Raw genomic sequence first — 9,673 nt, 5'->3', positions numbered from 1 at the left:
TAATTAGGAAATATAACGTTTATTTTCCTTCAGGTGAACAAAATGCTCCAAGGGTCATTGTTGTCGCAGAGATGATGGGCGAGTATTTTCCTCCTCTCTGGGTTGATCTCATGCACATTGCACATGCAATAGGATTTCATACGAGCTGTTGTGGTCACGTTGAGGAGGTGGGTTACTGCCCTCTGATCTATTAGATAGTTCTGGTGCTCCTGCATTGCACTATCAAGGAGACATGTGCCAGTTGTAATTGGATGGATCCATAGTCCAACAAGGAACCCTACATAGATGTGTCAGAATCAACCCAGTTTATCAGTGGAAGTTATACTTGGGATCACTGGGTTACTGCCAATGGGCTAGATGCCAGCTGGGGTAAATCAGTGTAGTTCCACTGACTTCAGCTGGGAATCTGGCTCAAAATGGCAACACACAGCCCTTTATTCCATTCTACTCAAAAGAGTTCTTTCACCACTGTAGTACTGAAGCACCTTTCAGCCATGCATGAAACAATGTTAACATCTGTCATGTGTGGTTCGTTCTCTCTCATTTTCTCCCCTCTTTACACCTGCAATGCACTCAGACATTAAGTGACTAATCCTCCCCATGCCCTGTAAGGTAGACAAATATTATTACCCCTATTCTACAGACTGGGAAACTGAGGCAGGGTGGCTTGCTCAAGGACACACTGCAAGCTGGTAGCAGGGCCAGGATTAGCACTCAGGAATTCATAATTCCTAGCCTGGATTAGTTAGTCTCAAGTGGTTCAGTTTGTATAGTACCTATAACTATTTTTTTTAAACCTATCTTGAATCTGCACAATGGAAATTGCATGAGAGCTTTTGCGTGACCTCCTCTGCTTTGGTCTGGACCACAAAAACCATGTGAAGAACTCTCCTTGCAGTATTTCAACACTTCGCTTACAGTCGAATCCTTGTAGTGTAGCCACAAGTGCTGAAAATGAGCATCAGTGGTTTAAAAGCAACTCACACTTTGTCAAAGTTCCTCCACAATTTCTTTTCAGGGTGGGGTGAACACTCAGGGGAACTTTGGGCAATGGCTCAGGGTGGTTTCTTACCTTGGCCACTTTGCTCATCTCTAAGTTTTATAGCTGAGTATAAACACTAGCTCTGTTTGCAGCTAGGCCCAGGCCTCCTTTGCTAACACAAACATGTGCTAGGTACACAGGTTCTTCACGCCCCTCTGCCCACAAAGGCTCTGCATGTGCTTTCTATTGGCTCTGGCCGGTAGAGCGCAAGAAGCAGTGCTACCCCATACCCTAGTACCATAGTCCTGTTGGTTCCCTTGCTGGTGATGCTCAGCCAGGTTCTTCCAACCCCAGCCCACACATACTGTCTGCACTCCCTTTCTGTACCCAGTTGTTTTGGCTAGTTCCACAGCTTCTGACACATATACACTTCCTCTGATCCCTTCAACCTGAGTCTGATCTCACACCAATTTTACACCTCCATATAGCTCCAGTGACTGGAACTGGTCTGGGAGTAAATACAAGTAAACTCCAGTCTTAATGTTCACTGGGCCAAATTCATCAGTTGCTAAAACCCACTGAAACCAATGGGGTTCTGGCAAGGATAAATTTGGTCCTGTCATCCCAAAAATCAAGATCTTGAGAATGGGATAGAAGGTAATTCAAATTCTTAGCTTATCAGGCCAGAAGGGAGCACAGTGACGATGGTCTGACCTCTCCTATAATATAGGCCGTAGGAGTTTCCTGGTTTAATTCCTGTTTGAACCAAAGATCTTTTTTTTTCTGGGGATAGGGGGAATGCATGAAAGGAGGCGGGAGTTTGGCTGGTGAGTCCTGGTAGAGGGATTTTAAGGTGGTTGTTGAAATACTGGTGTATCCTAAAAAAAGAGACCCTGAAAGGCAGCTGCAAAGGTGCAACAGCAGGTGTGATGCCACCACGGACACCACCAGTGAGATGGCAGAAGTAGGTACACCTACATGACTACTTCCAACACTGAATAACATCCTGCAGCTGCCAGGACTTTGCCTCTTACCAATTGACCTGGCTGTGCCCTTTGAGTCTCTTCAGGAGTTCAAGGTTTGATGTAAGCCACCTTCAGAAGAGGAAAATATGGACTAGAGGTTCTGGCTCCGCGAGATTTGATAGGAGGAACAGCACTGAGATATGGCAGTGAAGGACCGAATGGCTAGAAAGCAATTAAACAGTGTAAACAGCTCCCTGGCCAAGCCAGCTGCTCTCCAGCTTCTCACACAAGTGCGGCTCTATTTAAGGCTTGAGGCACTTCACTACTGCAGGCACTAGCAGTTTGTGCTGTTCGTTTGCAGGGCGGAATCGGAGGTACAGCTCTCATGCTGGATACAGAAAGTTCTATGACAATTCTCACAATCTCAGGCTCTCAGCCAGCAGGGTAAGGAGAGATGTGGTGACCTTTTGAGAACACCACTTCAGGAGAATTATGTAACTAAATTCAATGTTGCCATGCTCCTGGTTGTGGATGTTACAAGGAACACTGTGGCTGGTGTTTGCAGGTGAGCTGAAAAATAAGTCCTAGCAAAGGAAGTGTGAGCATCAGGGCCTAATTCCTGTAGACCTCACTTATAGGAGTAACCTTACTGGAGTAAAAGTGACTGGGAGTGGATGATGATTCAGCTGAGTGTCTGGCTTTTCCATCAGGCGCAGCCAGCAACATAGTCCAGACTTCTGTGAAAATTCCTCCATAATTTAGTGCTGCCTGGTCCAGGTATGTTTGTAGGGTTTTTTGTCCCCAACGCCCCGATGGATCCATTGTGGTGATTCTAATCTGCCTAACAGTCAACCTCATGACGCCACAATACAGAATGTAGGAAGTAGATACCAAAAATCTGTACATTTGTTTTGTATATGGTGAGCTGCTCCGTGATCATTCATGAAGAATGTACGTTGACTCGATTATGGAGACATTTACTGTATTACTAGGTTGAGTTAAATCAACAGTGTTTTGGGGAAACAGGCAAGTGAAACAATGACTCTAGACAAGACATCCCCCGAGCAAACATGGGGAGTTACTGAAGGCAAAATGAGAGCCCTTGGCCCAGAGGAGACTGGCTCAGCCTCCCATGGACCCCAGCCAACTAGCAGAGCCCAAAAGCCCAGGAACTGAGAGAACAAAGAATTCTGGCTGGATACAATGTGACTCTCTCTCTAGAGGGGAGGCAGCAGCTGTTGGACACAGTTGTTGAGAAGCTTTCAGACTGACAGAGACACCTGTTAGGCCTTCCTAGGCTTCCATCAGGGGATGGTTAGCCTCCAGGTAAGATCCACTTGTGTACAGACAGTCTGCTGTTTTAAAATCCCTTTTCTGTTATGTTGCATTTTATTCCTTCTGGTAAGACCCAACAACACAGGGGTGTAAGGAGGCTGGTGAGTCACACTTCCACCCCCCGCCCCCACTAGTCACTGCTTCCAATGGGAAGGATCACAGGTGCCAAACCCAATTGGACCTGCTGGGTACACATGGTGGATAAACATAGGGTCCAGGCTAAGTGTGGGAGAACTGAGGGATTCCACCCTAGGAGAAGTAAAGGCCTGACACCTGACAGGGGTGCATCAGAGAGTCAAAGAGGGGGCAGAGGTGCAGCCAGCCCTGCAACTGTGATCCCTTTCTATTAGTACTTATATTACTGTAGTGTCTTGAGGTCCCCAGAATGGCAGGTGCTACACAAACACATAAAACCAGACAGCTGCTGCCCTAAGAGCTTAGTCTAAATACACAAGGCAGAAAAAGGGAAACAGGGGTAAAGTGACTCACCCGGGGTCACATAGGAAATCAGTGGCAGAGCAAGGAACATAACCTAATGCTCCCATGTCCCAGGCTTGTGCCCTGCACACTGGACCACACTGCCCCTGATATTTGTACAAACAGGTGATGAAAACAAAAAAAAGACACTGGACAGCAGATTGGATCAAGCTGGGGATATTCTAAGCCAGTAAAGTCAGTGGAGAGCCTGCCAGGCTCAGACTCCTTGTTTGATTAAAGCAGGTGCACTGGGATTTCAGCCACAGGCTCCTGGTTATAATTACAAGTGATTGCATTGTTTGGAGAGAGATTTTAGCAAGTCTGTCCATTCTCATTTCCTTTGTGAAAAGGTTTAATATTTCTGCTCATGGGCAACGGGGCCGATGTGCTCTGGAAAGGGCAGTGACCTTATGTGGGCTGCTGCTTGTCTAATATTGTTGATCCAGAGGGTTCCGGTAATTAGCAAGCCCGCTGGATTAGATTCACAGCTGCCTCTTCAAACAGGGTTTATTGACTGTGCAAAAACAATGGGTTTAAAATAGAGATTGTAAGAGTGAAGACAGAGTAAATAGCTTCCCTAGGGGCTACTGCCACAAGCCTAGAGCTTGCCAGTCCTCCTGAATCCCTCTTCAGTGGGAGGAGATGGCAAGGAGGTGGCAGAGGAATAACAGTAAGTGAGTCCAACATGAACTGACCATAAAGAGGAAGGGAAAGAAGCATCCAGCAAGTAGAATCTTCTCCTTAGCGCCCCCTGACCTTTGTCACTTTCAGACCAAACCTTGGGGGAGGAGATGGAACTCACAGGGGACCACTCACGACCCTAATACTACAGGGAAAGGAGTGGCACCTTCTCAGTATTTGGCTTCTAAAAGGTACTTAAAGAAATATTCAGCCAAAGCCTATTATCAAAGTTTGGCCAGTCTTTAGCCAAATGCCCATTTCTGGCTGAATTTCGCTCCAGTCCTAACCAACGCCGTTCTAATACTGGCACAATAGATGCAGGGAGAAGATCCCAGAGCATTCCAAATGTGTACACCAGATCCTGCTCTGAAATACATTTGCACAATGCCTGCTGAAGCCCACGAGAGCTGTTTGTGTGTGTCGAGGGGCAGGAGGGAGAAAATCAATTGTAGGGATGACACCATTCCATCCTGCAAACCCGTAATGAAAATGTAACTCAAGCACAAAATCCACTCACCTGTCTTTACCATGATTATTAACATGGATGTAGAATGTTACAGGCCAAATTGTCTGCTCTCATAGCTCCACTGATTTCAGGAGTTCCACCATCACAGATTTGGCCCTGCACATTCAAAGCATTTTACCAACACTACCTAATTTGCCCTCAGAACACTCCTGGGAGATAGAGAGACAGGTGGGGAAATTATGACCAGAGTTAAGTGATCTGCCTACTGCCACACAACAGGTCAGTGGCAGAGCTGGGAATGGAATGTAGGTCTCCAGTTCTGTGCTTTAATCCATAGACCATGCTTCTTAAGAATGAAACACCTCATCAAATGAAAACTAGTCATAATATTTTACTGGCCCATCCAAACAAATTGCCCACCTGGGCAAGTGCATGAGTAGATTTTTGCAAGGATGGTAAACTACTGTACAGTATAGTGAATGTAGATGAGCAGACTCACCCCTGTGGCACCTCCTGCTGGTCATCCTCAGGAATTAGCTCTTTTTCCAGCCAGGAACACCCTCTGCAAGCCAGTGATCTGCCTGTCCTCTTGACGCCCATGTCCCTCCCTGGACCCTGGTGCCCTTTTAAGTAGGGTGCTGCCCCCTGGCAATACCCCACCAATCTGGGTCTCTCCTCCCTGGGGAACCCCAACCCCTTACCCCCACTTTGCCTCAGAATATGGCTACTACCAGACACCATCTAGCCCCCGCTCCATAGGGCTGACTGCAGTGTACACACCATTCATCACTGGCAAAGAGGGGTTTGAACCTACTGCCTTTGCCTACCTTTAGCTACCCCTCTATAGCCCCAGTACCTGTCCTGGCCCTTATCAAGGCCACAGCCTGGGGCTTTCCAGGCTGGAGCTCCCCAGCTCCTCTGCCTTTCCCCAGCCCTGCTCCACTCTAATTACCTTGTCTCTAACTTCTAAGCAGCCGGGCCCTTCTCTCTCTACCAACAGAAGGAGACTGTTTGCTCCAGGCTTCCCTGGCCTTTTTATACAGGCCAGCTGTGGTCTGATTAGGGTGTGGCCCAGCAGCGGCCACTCCCCCAATCAGCCCAACTTTTAGAGCTGCAGCTTTTAAGCTCTTCTTACCCCAGCCACAGCCCTCTCATGGGCTGTTTTAAGCCCCAAAGGGCAAGAGCGGGTAACCACCCTGCTACATGAAGATTAACTGTTACTTTTGTTTTAGGGTAATAATGTTAAATAATGGATAGTAATTTCTAGTAATCAGCTACAAACGCACTCATGTGTTTACTCTATTGGTAGCATTTACTGATCGCTTTAAATATTTAAAGTCTATTAAGATCTTCCAAATATGTATTAATTTTAAGTAATTCTTAATAAACACAACCAAATACCGTAATTTTAATATAAACATTGTATCAGCCACTCAGAAAGGGTTTAGTATTTTTCTTGAATGTGGTTTGACAGTTCTCCTGTTCCCATGCTAAATAGCAGGCCAAATATTATGGAACATTTCTCACAAATATTTCAGCGCGTTCTGAACAGATCTCACTTTGATGATATCAGAGACACTTCTTATTTACTTTATAAACATTTGTGTGAGCAACTCTTTATTCATGAGAATGTTCCCTGCAGAGCAAAGTCTCACAAACACTTGTGAGAATAAGCCTTCACGCAAAGCTGCAAGCCAGGAGTGATTATATGGCCATCTTGAAATGCCTGTTAAAGAATGAAAACAGTGCCATGTGACTTAGGTGACCAACTGCACCTTCAAACAATGCCATGTGACAGGTGACCAAGTAAACATTCATGGCAAACAGTTCGTGAGCAGCCCCACAGCTGGAATTTGTTGGCACAAAATACTTACCAAATAACTGAATATCAACCAGCGTCATAAAAATTGCCTCCTGTGTACAGACAACTTGCAAACAGGAAAGGGGGCTGAATTTGATAAATAAACTGCAGGTAGCAAATTGCTTGCCTACCTCTGTTCACTTATGGTAAACATGATTGTGGTTGGAACAATGCTGACAGCTCCAGAAGAAGGTTCAGCTTACGTGGACAAAGGAAGACTAATTGCGGATGAATCAAATATTACAGTGTGGGAAGACCTACTGTCACTGGTCAGGGTTCATCCTGGTCCAGGGTCATTCCTTTCATTGCATTCTTAAGTCATTTGTTTGGGACTGTCTTTCGTCCCATGTCTGTGCAGCTCGTAGCACAATGAGATCCTGGTCTACGACTAAGGCTCCTAGGGGCGACAGAGGTACAAATAATAAATACTAATAATACAATAATTTGTTTGGTTCACACTTAAATATCCCAAATGATGGGATTCCACTAAGTTTTCCCAGGAGCCTGTTCCACAGGCTGATGCACTCTTCAAATTTGTTAGTCTCTAAGGTATCACAAGGATTCCTCGTTGTTTTTGCTGATACAGACTAACACGGCTACTACTCTGAAACCTGTCTACAAACATTGTACTTCCCAAGATTAAGCCTAAGTTTTCCTTTGCTTAATTTCATCCCATTACTTATGCCTTTACCACCTCAGAACGTCCTGAATAATTCCTCTTTTCTTGGTATTTAGCATTTAAGCAAAGAGCCCTCTCAGATGGCATTTTGCCAAGCAAGATGTTTAACCCTCTTAATCTTCCATGTAAATCAGTCCCTCCAGCCTCTAAATCATTTTCACTGCTCTTGTCTGAATTCCTTCCAATTTATCAGCATCAGCTTGGTAATGAAGTGCCTGTAAATGATGCATAGTTTTATGTCTTACCAGTTTGACGGGTGAAATAAGAAACACAATGGCTCAAAAATCTCTGACCCAAGTGCTAAGAGTCGCTCTGAGCCAGTCAGATACTAGTGCAATTCTTCTGGTATCTCTCCATGGTATTGAAACACTTATTTACTCCACAGCAGCCACATAGTCCTTCTGATTAATTTTACCCTATGGTATCTTAACACTGTAACAGGTACATTCACCTAACCAGCTGTCTTCCAGACTAACTGCTGCAGGCCCTGGCAGATTCCACCTCTGTCCTGCCATTTCCACTGCCTCCTGGCTCCCGCTTTCTTCTTGTGATTGTGTTGACAGAGCGGGAGAGGCCTGGTGAAATGTGCAGAGCTGGGGCAAAGGGGACACGGCAACCCAATGGCTGCCAGAAGAGCACTCTTCCTAGCCCAGGACGGGAAGGAGGAAACAGGGCAGTGGGGGAAAAAAGCCAGGCACGTGAGCCTCCCTCTTCAGGCAGATTTGTCTGCCTGAGTTAGGCTCTGAAAATGGTCTGCTACTCACTTGATCCAGAGAACCCCACCAAATCGTGCAAGTCAAGGCATTCTAACCTTCGAGTCCACTTCAAGAACCACTCGTGAGACGGCTCAAGCTATCGAGGGCGTGCATATCCAGAAAGCCACTAAATACTTAAAGGATGTGACCCTAAAAAGGCAGTGTGTTCCCTTCTGTCCTTACAATGGTGGAGTTGGCAGAGGTGCTCAGGCCAAGCAATGGAGCTGGACACAGGGACGTTGGCCTAAAAAGAGTGCAGAGTTCCTACCCCACATGCTCAAAAATGCTGAGAGTAATGCTGAACTCAAGGATCTTGCTGTGGATTCTGTGGTAATTGAGCACATCCAGGTCAACAGGGCCCCCAAAATGCGCAGGCGTACTGATAGAGCTTATGGTCGTATCAACCCCTACACGAGCTCCCCCGTCATACTGTGATGATCCTCACTGAGAAGGAGCAGATTGGTCCAAAGCCAGAAGAGGAAGTTGCTCAGAAGATAAAGCTCTCTCAAAAGAAGCCGAAGAAGCCAAAACGTATGGCTCGAGGGTAAATCTGACGTAACAGATGTACATAAATAAAAAAGAAAACTGAAAAAAAACCAATGGTGCCAATGTCACCATGCTTGGTGCAGTAGAAATGCAGGGACCTGTGACTGAGGGACAGGACTTTTATGTCCCCCCTCAGAATTCCATTGCAAAGGTGAAGTGGGCTGTAGCCCACAAAAGCTTGTGCTCAAATAAATGTATTAGTGTCTAAGGTGCCACAAGGACTCCTGTTCTTTGTGCGGCTACAGACTATCACGGCTGCGACTCTGACACCTAGGAGCTGTATCTCAGAGTATCTATGCGCCTGGTAGCATCTGATCTGCATGAACGCACAGTACAAACAAGACGTATCTGCGAGTGTTTCATTACCACTCCAGTAAATAAAAACCAGGCCCTTTTATCACTTTGAGTGGCTCATTTTTCATCCAGAGATGTCTGGAATTCAAACAGGGCAATAAACTCCAGCTACTCATCTTTGCCCTGCCAAATGTGTACAGGCCGGCTACCACCGAGGCTCGTGTGCTACAGGGGCCAGATGAAGATCAGTCTCTGCCCAATGGAGGGGGAGGTGGGTCAGCCCCACCCTCCCCTTGCAGAGGAGAAGGGGCTGAAGGGAATTCATTAACCTGGAGGACATGCTCCCATTCTGTGGCAACATTTTTCAAGAAGCCAGGGAGGGAAATTTCCTCCTTGCATTCCCCTCCCGCTGGTGGCTGTGCTAACACTGCCTGGCCTGCCAGTGTGACTTTGCTACGGAGTCCATGACAAGCACAGGGAGGTAAGGAGCCTTGTTTTCAGCTGTCAGGGAGAAGTGGGGTCAGTAAGCAGAGACTAAACCGGATCAATTTCCAATACCCGTGGCCAACTTCGCTGCCCCAGCTTTTCCGGCTTTTCAGAAACAATGTACCCCTGAAGGCAGTGAGAATTCT

The 9,673-nt window shown here is 46.4% G+C and overlaps 1 pseudogene; it reads left to right on the top strand.

The window, feature by feature from the left end:
* Positions 1-8,181: 8,181 nt before the first annotated feature.
* LOC127039295 (60S ribosomal protein L17-like) lies at positions 8,182-8,749 on the top strand (annotated as a pseudogene).
* Positions 8,750-9,673: the final 924 nt, after the last annotated feature.

Source organism: Gopherus flavomarginatus, chromosome 22, assembly GCF_025201925.1.
Source record: "Gopherus flavomarginatus isolate rGopFla2 chromosome 22, rGopFla2.mat.asm, whole genome shotgun sequence".
NCBI lineage: Eukaryota > Metazoa > Chordata > Testudines > Testudinidae > Gopherus > Gopherus flavomarginatus.
This window is presented reverse-complemented; position numbering and strand designations above follow the sequence as displayed.